Genomic DNA, 14,114 nt, shown 5'->3' on the forward strand with positions numbered 1-14,114 from the left:
TGAGACCCGTAGGTTACCGTCCTAGGCGTGACCGAGCAGTTCCAGCGGTCATTTCGCCGCGGTTGGTCAATCCAATAGAAATGAATGCACAATTGGGTGGGAGAGGGATCAGGTGGATAGTGCATCTGTGTGGGGTGGGGGTACTTATTGCCGGCCCTTCTGTGCCCCGTGGCCTTCCATCCGAAGGGAAGGGGAAACTTTCTCTCTCCTTTCCACTCATTTTCCCAGTCTTCGACTCCTCGGCGGCTCTTTCGAGAGAGAAACTCGAACGTCGGGCGGGCAGAGAAGAGAGGGCACCGCAGTCGTATTTAATTACGCGTGCGAGTCGGGGATGCAGTCGCCGGTGGGCGGGGTGTGGGGAGGGAGGCGCGGATACGCGATCCTCACGCACTCCTCAGGAGAGAGCGGGCGGATTGTTGGGGGAGGGGAGGGGCTCGCCGACGAGGAATGGGGGCGGGGCCTGAGATCGCGCAGGGGGAGAGAGACGTCGTGTGCGATCTCGTCGGAGGAAATCGTTCTCAATTCGTCGAAGGGCGTGATCCTATTCATTACGTCCGAGAGTAGTGGTACGTGTTAGATAAAATAGTTGGGCGTTTTCAGCGTACGTACATTTCTCATGATTATGCTCTTTTGTCTAGGGTCAGCTGGGTCAATAATAATTATATTTAATGCCGAAAGCTAATCTGATATTATTTCCGAAAGGGTTTCAGTTTCTCCCTAAATCCTCGCTACATATCAATGGTTTCGTATGAATGCGATTAAGTTAATGCATGAAAAATTTTCTTAAAGCGTTTATTGAAAGACTGACAATTATCGTCCAAAGACCTCTGAATATTTTGAAATTTTACAACATTTGGTGGTTTGACTTATGTGATATTCTATAGATATCATCGATGAAGCTTTTTAATGACTTTTAACCAGTGATATTTTAAAAGGTATATTAATCTTTTGTTACCGTATCCTTTTTGAGATCGGGTATGATGATGGTAATCCTAAATACTCACGCTGCAGCTTATGAAAATGTAATGAGCTGTTCTTCAGCCAATCTGATGAGCCGCTTGACCAGGGTATGCCATTTTTCCCTTTCCCTATGCTTCTTTTTTATGGTACCATTTCCTGTGTGATTTATGATGGTAGGCAATATTTTAATATTGCCATTATGTTTCCAAATGTTAAAACTTACTTTAATCAATGATTACAATTAATTCGTGTTTTTCGTTTGCATTTTGTAGGACTCTATCAGGACCCAGGCATGGCAAGGTGATTTGTGATCCTTCGGTAAGTTCATATTTTTCAATTGTTCTTCTTTCTTTTCTTTTGTTTCTAGGATCATGCAAAAATACCATGTAAAATGGTGACCGAAGCTTATTATCTTAATTTCCATCCATTCTTGGATCCAATTTCTATTTTCCTTGATGAAGGTTTTCTGAATTGAAACATTGCATTTGATAGCACTTTTTAAATTATAAACTCAGCTTATCAGTTCAGGAAAATCATTAATTGTAATCGTTTCATTACTATAGTCTAATTTTTTCGAAATTATCAAAATATTTGTATTTATTTATTCATGTAATCCAATGGAGGTAAAATTACAGGAAATAGTAAAAAAAATAAATTTAAATAGAAAGTGAACGAAAATAAAAGTAAAAGAAAATAAAAGTGAAAGAAAATAGAAGTAACAGAAAGTATATGTAATAGAAAATAAAAGTGAAAGAAAATAATAGTAAATTTTTTCCAGTAATTAAGTTGGGCACTGATTGATTATGCCTCTAAAGAAAAAAATATGAAAAAATAAAATTGCTAAGGGAGAGGATTTGATGAATTAAGGTAATGCACCACCCCATGTTTAATTGTTCTGTCCGTACAAGCAAATAGGAAAAAGGTGCGGATGATGAATAAAGAGATAGACAGGCACGAGGGTAAAGGGTGTCATTTTGCAAAGAGATACGGAAGCGGAAGGCGAGAGACGCGTGGAGGGATAAATGACACACTCGACCGGAATGAGATCCCGAGATAATTATGACAAATAAAGAGAGGGGAAAAGTGTGTGATAAGAGTTTTTGAATACTTCTACCAGTGGCGGGCACAGCGCTGAAAATTGTCTCACATTTTCGCAACCCTCATTCAGTTACCTATATACTTCCCAAGACCCCTTGCGTCGTGGGCAGAAAATCCCCGTTCTATTTTTTATTCTGCGGCAGTCTCCGTTGTAGTCCACATTCAGACTCAAAAGCCGGGCGCCTCTTCTTTCAAGAAGCATTTTTTCGAGTGGATTCGATGCTCTCCCCTCGTTCGCCCTCTTCAAGTTCCCCCCCCTCGTGATCCGTAAGGCCAGTGGATGAGTCAGAGCGACACGCCCGCGCTCCCTCCTACTCTCCTCGCATATTTTTTTTGAGGAAATCCTCGGATCAGAGTATGGGGAGGAGGAGGTGGAAGGGGAAGAGGAAGAGACGGAGGCACTCATGAAAGAGATCGGCTGATAGCTTTTTTTTTCGCCGGAACCCGCGTAAACATCGTGGCGGATGTGCGCGGAAGTGGGACCCACACGTGCGACCCGTGTATACATATATTTTTTATTCGCGATCGGGCCAGTGTGGACAAAGTACACAAAGCCTTTGGAGCGGAAAGATGATGATAGGGAAGAATGGGACCGCCCAATGTTTCGCGGAAACCCGGAAGGGTATTTGCGCTCTCCTCCCCTTCCCCCAATCCCCAGCGGCGAGGGAGGGGCACAACCCATCTCACCCGTTGACGTCGATCGTTCCCATGCGTTACCGTGAATGGGTGTGTGTTTGGGGAGTCGCACCACGACCCTCGAAAACCGTCGTTCATGGGGTGACGATCCTTCCCTTGGATGTAATTGAACGACTAGGGTATACTTGTGAAGTGGTCGGGGTCTCGGGTATTTGAAACGGAGAAACCCGTCGAATGTCTCTTTAGCGTCGTCCGTTCTCTCTCGACCATTTTGTCGCTTGGGTTTTTTTGTAAACAGATATGGACACGTGGTGTGAAGTGACTCACGCGGATGATATATTTTTCTTTTTTTAATCGGTTAGCGAATGGGGCTCATCCATCGCTCTCCGAAGTCGAAAGCGTTTTCTAAATGATTTACAGAATGAAATTCAGTTGAAAAAAAATTTTAATATAGACTAACGAGAGTGATCGGTTCGTGTGTATTTTGATTCGACGTTCCGAGGTAAATATTCATTCATGGTAATGCACACCCGTGTGTGGAATATTGCTGGGCGATGGATATTACCCAGCGCCAACCGGATCATTGATGTCGCTCCAATCGATTACTACTACTCACTATAAATACTCACTCGGCTCGAGGGCGTTGAAAAAATAAAACATATCCCGCATCGCAAAGAAAACAAAAGGTCCAAACATATCATCTCCGCGTGATTCCTTCACTAGACTCATCTTCAGCTTGTAGCCTATCGATTGCCGCCGCGGGGAGGTGGGGGCAGGGGGCGGCCCCATTCTTGTTTATGCCCCGGGCGTGCGCTCTCAACTCCTCCCAGGACCCCCGTTTTGGCATCGGACTGCTTTAAGCCCACACGCCAAGGGTGGTGTGCCCTTCCACTCTTCCTTCCCCCTCCCCCCTCTGGCACTCCCCCTCTCCGGCATCTCCCTCGCGTTCGTTTGGCCGTAACCTTGTGTCTGTTCGCCCCCCAGACGCGGAGCAGGAGCCTTCCCTATCTCCGTCCAGTCGTCGGCGGCTGCTGCCGGATATTGATTCTGGTGCTGGGGAGGCGGAGCTGGGAGCAGGAAAAGGGCGGGGGGCGACGGGGTGGAGGGGCGTTGCTGCGGGAGGGGAGTGAAGGGGTAGGAAGAGCCCGAGGGGGATGCGAGAGAGTCGGGTTTAGAGAGAGAGAGAGAGGAGCCCGGGAGGTTGAAGCGGGTTGGAGAGATCTGTGCTCTTATGTGTGTGTGGGGATGATATGAAGGGGGTAAGACGTGGGGAAGGTTGGAAACTCGGGGGGCGGTCGGTAACGTTGAAGTGGTGGGGAAGATTTAAGAGCGTCTCACCCCCCCCCCTCTCCCTCCCACACACACAGCCCCTCTGCGTCGGTGGTGCCAGTGTGGCGACTACGTCGCGGCTCTTTGCGACTCTTATTAAAAGTCTCGCGCGATTTTCTCGCAGGAGCGGTGTTTTGCGATTCGGCAGAAGGAGTAGCGTGACAGCGTTGTACGCGGAGTACACTGTTCGCTATTCTGCAGTTTTTTCGCCGACCCAAGTGATGCCAATTTTGTTGCGAATTTCAATGCCGTCCCACCGACAACGTTTGTCGCTTTTCCTTTTGCCATTTTTACGAAGGAAATGATCGATGTTTGCGGTGCATTATGCGATTATATCCATTATGTCGGAATGGATATCTCCGCATGCTTGATTTTGGACGCTATCGGTTTTGCCAATCGTGTGAAACTAATCTGATTTACCAATTAATCGAATGTGATGTGAAAAGAGCGAAGGGAAAAGGGAAGTCCTACTTGCGGATATATTATTTTTTATTTCGAGGATAGGGTTTTCATGAATATCAGTTTATTTCTAGAATGTGTTATAATTTTTTCATGTGGATTAATTTCAATGAATTAAAAAATTGATTTTAAATTTATAATTTCAATTTTAATGTGTGTACATTTCCAAATATTTTTGCCAATATTGTCTCCATGAATAAAATATAAAATGTGCAGTTTTTTTAAGGTTATATATGTATAATGTTTGCAAATTTGATCGCTCGCAGTTTTATCTAATTTGAGTCGTTAATTAACTAAGATGACGCCCTTGACGTTTGAGAGAGATATAGTTTTTTTTGTGCTGAAAAAGAGTTTGGTATTAGTTAAGTGTTAGATGGCTTTATAAAACATGTACTATATTCTTCATCGTGGTCGATGAAGCTTAGAATAATTTTCGTCTACTGTATTTAAAGAATAATTTTTGCCTCGACATCTAGATCTATTCAAGAAAAGGATACAAGTTGTAATAGGTTCCATTCTTTGTTAAAAAAATGGAAGTTGACATATTGGGATAACAATACTGTTTTAAAGGAACTTAACTTGTGCTTATTTTTACATCTGAGGGTCTTTCATATTAAGAAATAACCAAATGGTATTTTATAATATCCATGTTTTATCTGCGAATTGAGAAGCAATTATTCATCCAGTTAGGCGCGTAAACTAATTTTAAGGTAAATTGGTTGGAAGCAGCAGATTCCCATTCATAGTTAACATCGCTCGACGTAAAAAAAATGTGAAATCCACCCGCGAAACTGCTTACCATTGTAATAATACACAACTCTCTCTGGTCTTATGAATTGTATGTACCAGTGCTCTGGTACGGCCAGCTCAAACGGCTTAGGTTATGACAAAAAGAAACTACCGTACTCACTCTTTTGTGCCAGTACTCGTACAAGAGCTTTAGTGATCGTATTTTTCCCTTGGTCCATTAGTAATCAGATGGGAGAGTTGATAATTAGATTTACCCAGACGAGGTCAATAGGATAATGTATGTTTCATTCATTTCACCTCCCACCCTGTCATGTTTTGTTACTAAGTATTTTCAACTTTTATTTTCACGTTTCGCTTTATCAAAGGCAAAGCTGTTGGTTTCAATTGCAATTCCTTTCACCGCGAAGTTTATCTCCGGTGTCTCGTAGGAATTGAAGTTCCCCAGCAAAATTTCAATTTCCTAGTTCATTGTCAAAATCGATATAGGTCACTCGGTGACCCGCCAACCGGAGTTTACCCGAGGAGCTTTCCGAAAACCAGTGCACCGCCACCTCATTTTTTCAGAATGAGCAAACTCAACGCTTTCCGCTAGTTTTGCCTAAAGAGACCTCATTTTATCTTCGTCCACAATGGAGCGGACTGCATGGATTTTTTTCATCCACTAAAAAAGATGAAGTGAGGGGTTGGACGGACAAGAATACGTATTTTCAGAATGGTCTGGATAGTGTGCGAGCAAGAGTGAGCGGGACTGCGCACCACATTACTCGACTCGGATGAGAAAAAAATGGTTGTCTCCTTTTTTGTACATATTTTTGCCCCATAAAGATGAAAATTGTTATATTTTAGAGACGGAAGGGTTGGGAGATGATTTTCGCTCATTCAGACGGCTTTATTTTTGAAAACCATTTTCTTGTGTGAAACTTTGTGTCTTTTCTGTGGAATCGGAATATTTCTTTATATTTTTTATTTTTAGTGAAAATTCTATCGAGTTTTTGCTTTCACCTATAAAGAATTTTGAAATATTGATGTTTCCGTATGGTTTTTGAAGACGTAATGGTTCGTTTTAAAAATATCAAAATCCGTGGTGTCCAAAGCATTTCACGCTTGAGTATCATAAGTGATATCCAGGTAAAGGAGATAACTTCAGGCGTCACTTTGTGGAAACGATACATATTGCAAAAGAAACACTTGGTTTTTCCACATAAAATATTTATTCACGACCTAGGTTTCGACGCTCAGCGTCATCTTCAGGTGAAATACAGGCCAAAATCTTTCTTTATATGAATTATATAAAGAAAGATTTTGGCCTGTATTTCACCTGAAGATGACGCTGAGCGTCGAAACCTAGGTCGTGAATAAATATTTTATGTGGAAAAACCAAGTGTTTCTTTTGCAATATGATATCCAGGTGTAGTGTTTCATGATTAATGTATGAGCTTGAGAATATAAATAATGATTATTTGTCAAAAACTTATTGTTTAGATCACCCCTATCAAATACGGTCCATGTGTTAAAAATCCCTCTCCATTTCCTTCTAGTCTCCCAAGTATGTTTCATTACATTTTTTTTCATTGAACGGCTTCGTCAGAAACCTGTCGTCATCATTCCCCTTGATGAACATTTTTCTTCCAATTTAGTCATTAATTTCTCCTAACCACACCTTTCACATATCCTGTTAACAATGTTTGTGAACCATATGGCAATTAGATATTTTAGTGAAAAATCAGGGTTCTTTACCTCGGCGATTGTAACTTCCTCCAGGTATCCGAATATGGTCCCACTGTTACACGAGTCTACATTAGTGCTGTCGAAACAAGTTTTTTTTTTTAATCTGGATATACTGGTTTTAAAATATCCCGGTACCATGTGCAAGCGTTCACGGGCATTCAATCTTTCCTACCGATAACGCCCAATGGAACTCGTCGTGTGCGGCGGATGTAAAACTCGGGTTTTAGGAAACCGGAGAGTTTTCAGCGGCACTGTCTCCACGCGGAATCGATCGCCCGGAAAAGATATTTTCCACGCCGTTTCTTTTTTGTCATTTCGTTATTTTGGTGCGATTCAACCTAAGTTATTTTTTAAAAATATAAAGATGTGATGAATGCCTCTTTGTCAATGATGAATGACTTCGTCAATACACAATTGAAGTCCGTTCAATATAATTTCACATTGGACTCCATTTTCATCTTTTGAAGACTCGTCATTAGATGTTTTAGTATTGATTTTCTCGTATATTCAACCTTAGGTGCGTGCTTTTCGTTCATTATGAATATGAATAGTTTATTCATCCTTGGATGTCGTGTGCAGTGTACTGTAGCGATTTAGTCCAATGTTTGGAGATTCATTGTTGGTTTTTCGAATAATTATTCCTTCACACGTTCCCTTTTCATGCAATCCATCAATTATTTACTTAGGAACACCTTCCTGTGTCTTATCACCGTTATTTATCAAATAATAATTCTACCCTTTCGTTTAAAAAGAAATAAAAAAATGAACTTCTAAAAAAAAGTCCATTTTATACCTGACACCCTGAATCTCAAAGGTCACAACTTTAATGGAATATCGGTATGCTACTAATGGAGGGGTTCCTCGGAGTAATTCCTGGTTCCGTTTATTTTGTCCCAACCACACTGCCGATGGACTTGGGTGCGGGGCAAGGCATCCGGTTTATTCTCAATGAGCTGGAATCCTTCATACTCTTTTCGAGTGGGAATCGCTCCAGCGGAACATGCTACATACATATAGTATATTATGGTCGATTAGGTTCGAACGATACGTGCCAAATTTTCCCGGAGCGGAGGGTAATAACAACGATCCTCGCAAATCTTTCGGCGAAAATATAAGGGAATCAACCTCCCGGCGCGAATTATCGCCTTTTTTTGACAGTTAACCTCGTTGTCCGGTACCCGCGCATATAAAAAAACCCACCCGATTCCGGAGGAGGAAAAGAGGTAGGCAGGTGGCGTCGCGAGGGAGGGCATCATTCGCGGAACGAAGGGGAGGTGCCCGGGGATGTTTAAAGGGATAGCAGCCGTGTGGAGGCGTGGTGGCGTGCTCTCTTTTGACGGTGGAATGGCGAGGGGAAGAGGAGTTTTGGTGGGGTGTGGGTAGGTGTACCGGGGAGAGGGCGTGAGGTGGGGGGGGTTAGGGGCTCGGGAGGTACGGCGAGAAAGGGCGGAGGGAGGGGGACGAGTGATGGGAAGACGGGAAGCTTTCCCGATGCCATCGCACTGCCTTCCCTCCCGCATCGCGCCATTCACGACGCGTCGCTTCCCCTCCCGTTCCCCGCCGCGAATCTGAGCGGCGGGTGCGGGAAAGAGGGTCGTTACGTTCGCTTGAGAGTGTGAGTGGGAGAAAAGGAGACGAATTTCCGCGATCTCGTCGTAGTATAAGGTGTGTGCCGTAGGTTGGAGCGTTTCAGGGGGCCGTTGAGAGTTCGTCGTCGTATCTCAAACTAGGTTAAAACTTCGCTCCCGGGCTACGTAAGGGTTGTGAATTTTAATTCGCAAGAGGTGCCGTGTTAGAATTCCGTTAAAGAGGAGTCAAAGGAGGAGGAGATGGGAATTATTCGTGTCTTTGAATTATCGCGAGTATGTGTTTTTGTTACGGAATGAAATGAAGTTCATAACTGTATTACCGTTATTAAAATTCGCTAGTTATAATTGCTTATGTTTTGTTACTCGTTTCACTCGTATATTCGCCCAAATTTAGAAGGTAATAAATTGCTCGCTGGCTCTTTCTTGTGCTGACGAAAAGTTTTTTGTAATTGAGAATATTGTTTAAGTACCATGTGAAACGACCTGGCATAGTTTATATTTGTGAGCGTTGCATTGAATGTCACTTTCCCTGAATATCGTCATCTTTAATAGAACTATTAAGTCGCGATATTACGAAGAGGTTTTAAATTATTATTTATTATTACCAATACTGGAAAGTAAACTATTAAAAGTTTTGATTTTATAGTCAATTTCCCTGGATATATTAATCCTTTTTACAATTATTACTTCACAGTATTGGGCAGAAGTGATAAACTATGATTCATAAATACGAATATTTGAAAGTTAACTATTAAAATGTTTGATATTTTAATTGGTGTAGATTTTAAATTTTGCACCTATTATTTATTATGTTGATCAGCCAATCAAAAGTGAAATTCTGGTACTCGGAATGTCCCAGTTTTTCATTGAGCTTCGAAACTTTCGTCTGTTAGTTTTAAAACGTTATTAAATTCGCTTATTTCAAGTTTCAATTGCATCATAAATATTTTTAATTTTTGTTATCGTTTGGGGTGACAAGTTTTAATTGATAATGTTGTCAAGCTATATTATGTTTTGCAAACTTCTTCTCGTGTTTTGCTCTATTCAGCAAATTATCTCATCGCTGCGTGAAAGTGATAATTACTTGTCTGTATTTGTTTTCCTGAAAACCATTACCACGTGGGCTTATTCAAGATCTGTATGGCAAACAGGGTCCCTAAAGGAGTTTTAAATATTTACACTCAATGGAAATAATATGGCCCGAACTCTTCTTACGTGGAAATTGTTATCAATACCTTCAAGAGTTGCAGGGAAAATGATTTTGCTCCGATATAGGCGGGTTTTTTTCTAAAAGTTTCGCCCAGTTAGCTGGGAGCATTATTTAAAAAAGATCTCCTCGTCTGGTGATTAAGATTTCTTGCCACTCCCCCCTAAAAATAAATCTAGCGAGTGGCGATGCATTTAAGCTCCATTATGAAAAATCCCCCCGGTAATGGAAACTCGTTTTTCTAGCTATAAAGATAAAATTTTCCATCCAGCTGAGTTAGGGCTTCAATAACTAGCATTTTTCCTTCCAAAGAATTCAGCGGTCATTTTATGTGGAATCGCTCACGTGTGAAAATTTTCATTATCTCTTCATTGCATTTGTACAGGTGTATTTTGATGTTTGGGTGTACGAATTGAAAAAAGAAAAAAAGAACGCCATAACTCCTACAAACATTGTTTGATTATTCGTCGTAAAAATGTGTATTCGCTCTTATTTGTGAGTTAAGGTGTGCGATATGTTTAGTACATGAGTAAATACCCTCTAATCTATTTAATTCCCCGTTTTATTTTTTTCCATTTACAAGAACCTGTACCGTCGATTCACAAACATGACCTTTAAAACTTTTAGGATATATTGCAGAGACATTGAAATGTTATTAATTATAATATTTTGCATGTAATGCAGGGTATGAAAACTTCAGGGACAGTTATCTTGGATCTGTGGCGATTAATGACGAGTGGAATAATAGATCGATGAAATAATTTAGTACATTAATAAATTATTAACCCGGGTGAATGGCAGAAGCGTAGAGGAAATGTGTGGGACTGTTGAATTGCAAGAAAATGTACCATTTTTGTAACAGTATGACCTTGTCCGGCCAGAGCCAGGACTTGGAAGTTTTTTTACCCCATGATCCTGTTATGAATGCATGCCTTGGTGTTTCTTGTTCGATATTCACTATGATTCGCTATTCACTTATCATTCGTTTATCGCGTAAATATTTTATGGAAATACCCCGTCATCACGAGTCCCATTGTGGGTTAGTAGCCACGCTCCACAATCTACGTCAATCGCTTCATATTTTTTCATTACCCCTTTTCCCTGATCCCTTTCATTAATAGTCCCTCGTTATTCATCCGCGGTATCCCTCTGCGGCGTTTTCCTTCCGTAGTTCCTTCCATTGTCCTTTTAAGTTCGTCATTGTGGCACCGAATGAGCCCTGTTGGTTTTCCTTTTTCTTCTTCGAATATCCGCCGCACTCTCTCGTCAATCGCTCTCCGGAAGGCTCATTCATTAGTCACTCGGCCTTTTTACCTTTGATATTCCTCATCCTTCTGTTGCACCTCGTCCCCGTCTCTTTTATTTTCTTTCCTCATTTTCTGCCTTCTTTTCCATCTCATAGCCGTAAAAAAGATTTGCGAAGCGTTTCAAGTGGAATGCCAATCGAAATAAATCTAAAGCGAGGAAGGGGAGGATGAAGGAAGAGAACGAGTGTGTCCGGGAATGCATATCTTTTTGAGTTGTGGGCTTTGGAGGACGGGGAGATATGGGATGGTATGGCTTCCTGAGAAGTTAAAGGCTTCATATTGAATGTCACTGAATGAAAGATTGATGGGAATGGAGGGGAAAGGGAAGTAAGCATGCTGGAAGATAAATAATGAGCAGTAAGACCTACCAGGTTATGCAGTAAGACATTTAAGAGCAGAGACACCAGGAGACGAATGATCCGTTGGTGCCTGTTCCTAAACAGTTTCACCATTATGTGGTAGACAGTTTCGTGTGTAAACACTCAAATACTTGGGTTTTACGCGATTATAAATTTTTTTGTGGTGCACATGTTGCGGGAAAAGAGAGGATGCATGACGGGTATGTCGGAGGAATTAGGACGGGAGCTCCTTGAGTCACGAAGAGAAAGGCCCAGGCTGAGATTTTGGATAGGAATTGGAGACCCGGGTTTGCTTCTAGCACTGAGCAGTATGAGCCCACTTTACAATGGCAAATTCAACCACCACGAATAATATATATGCATTCGGCCTCTATCAGATTCATGTAATCGTTCTTCCCTTTCGCGAAAATTAATTGTATTCACAAACCCTAACGAAACCACCTTAAGGTTTCTAATGCGCAAAGTTAATTTATAAGCTTCACTCGAAATCACCCATTATTACTTGATGTAGTTAGACATGTATGTGTGCCAATGTACGTGTGTTTATGCATATGTGCGGAAACATATTAATATTGATGTGTGCAGAAGTACACATTCTAACTTAAAAGCCTGGTGCCCTGACAACCCTGGACACAACGCTTTCCGGTGGCCTGCGGGGGATTGTGTGGAAGTGTACGTTTTTGACCGCCTCAAGGTTATCCAATTTGTCGGCGTAGGGCGTGGAATGTGTCACTTTATAATGACACATGAAGTATGGCACCTGTTGTCTGGGGGTCGGCATGCACAGTGATCACTTGGGATGCATTCACGGAGCATGATTCGGATTTTGCGTCCTCGCCGCGGTGCCCAGTTGTCGACCGGAAGGAAGCTGACCCCGACCGGGTGCGCTATCTCCCGTCTGCCTTAGCAATGCGGTGATGCCCTATTAATCACACCTGGGTTTCGCCTCTCCTCCTCCCTCCCTCTACTTAGGCTTGCGAAGTTGTTCGCGGTGTGAGCTCGTTGGAGGTTCGAAGCAGGCAAAGGTCGAAAATAGGAATCCATTTATTTTCTTAAGCGGCGTAACATTGATGAAAATATAGTATGTTAACTCGTGGAAATAATGAGTTGGTTACACTATGGGTGGACCCAATACTAGTGAAAGGAGAGGTTTTGTAGTATTTAATAGCTAACATATTTTGACTAGAAACAGGTTAGCATTAAAAAAGCGAATGCGGTTTGTACGAAACGTGACTGAATGATAGGAGATAGTGATGCGTTTTCATTTGGGGTCATTGTGGTGACCAAGGAAACTGTATTACCTTAAGGCCAGTTGCTGTATTTGATCCAATAGGTCGCGAGTTCGACTCCCGTCTCGAAGATGGGTATTTGTAATGTAAGCGAATAAATGCGAGAGAATTTCATGGCCGTGATTTCGCCGATAGTTGAAATTTAAACATATTATTATCTCCAACAAGTTAGTTTTGAGCAGTTAATAGCATTTGGCGTCAATTAAACGTGTTATATTAGGAAGTCGTATTCTCAACACGAGAGAGAAGAATTGATCGATGATTTTTTTGGTTAATGAAGTCTGGAGTCGTCAGTGATTATCCAATTAACTCTTTTTAAATCTGACGATTGGACACATGGAGGGAATGTGCTGTGATAACATTCAGGGAAAAGGTACTCAGGGTCTCTCGATATATATATGCACGCGTATGTATCATACTGATGGAAGTACTAATAATCGCAATTAATCTCATTATATGCCAGTGTTGGCGGTACAGGATTCAACTTTCACCAGAAGATTGAAAAGACATTTATGGAATTAATCCAGTACATAATTCAAAAATTTACGTATAGGATTCATTGTATTAGTTTTATTTTAGAATAAATCATAATAGCATTAAAAAGGCTTGGCGATTCCGCCAAATATTTGCAATGATTTTTTTTCTCACGAAAACTGTCATTAAAAGTTCGACGTGAGCAGAGCATTCGGCTGCTGTTCAGAGGGTTGCAGGTTCAAATCCCTGGTGAAATCTTTGAGTATATTAATTTAAAAATCCGAGCAAAGGGTGGCACACAGAAATTAACTAACCCCCCTCAACTCTCTCGTACCTATTGCGTTTTAAAGCTTAGCTTTTCGGGTTGAGCCCTGATCTTCCATATTAAAATTGATTGATAATGGTGCTTGTATCATTACAGTGGGTTCAAGATATGTGGTGGTCATAGTTGGCCATGTGTTCAACTTTGGTTATAATTCCTCCAAGCAATAATTACTGTTGTTCTTTCCCTATTCCGCCGTGCGAATTTCTTAAAATTAAAAGAAAAGGCATCAACATAAATTGTGTGGCACTCGCGAAATGCGGAATTTACGCAATTTTGGAAATGGGTATCCGGGAAGGTATTCATTTTGGTTTTTGCAAAATTGTGAAGTTTGGTTGGAGAGGGCATGGAAATAATGATGCTAATTGCCTCATCCACCAGTCTAACTCAGAAGTTCGTGATGGAACCTAAAGGGGATTGTAAACATGATATAAAAAACGTCGTCTGAATGCATTTACGCTCATTTAACTGAATAGCAGACTTCATTAGATTGTGAAAGAGGTCAGGAATCCGTGAAGTATTGGGTTCAATGCCAGCATTATGGAACTCAGATTTTTAATGTGACTTAGATTATTCGTATCAGCCTCGGGAATTTTATACGTTTAAT

General features: G+C 41.5%; 1 protein-coding gene across 5 annotated transcripts in view; it reads left to right on the forward strand.

The window, feature by feature from the left end:
* The window catches only part of Spn (protein phosphatase 1 regulatory subunit spinophilin), a 251,523-nt gene that overhangs the window by 41,943 nt on the left and 195,466 nt on the right, over window positions 1–14,114 (forward strand). For all 5 annotated transcript variants that reach the window (XM_071595653.1, XM_071595654.1, XM_071595655.1 and 2 more), the window contains exon 2: window positions 1,233–1,278. The gene's annotated coding sequence lies outside the window, so the exon portion shown is untranslated. The remainder of the gene's footprint in view (window positions 1–1,232; window positions 1,279–14,114) is intronic.

This window comes from Hetaerina americana, unplaced genomic scaffold (genome assembly GCF_022747635.1).
Source record: "Hetaerina americana unplaced genomic scaffold, ioHetAmer1.1.p SCAF_7, whole genome shotgun sequence".
NCBI lineage: Eukaryota > Metazoa > Arthropoda > Insecta > Odonata > Calopterygidae > Hetaerina > Hetaerina americana.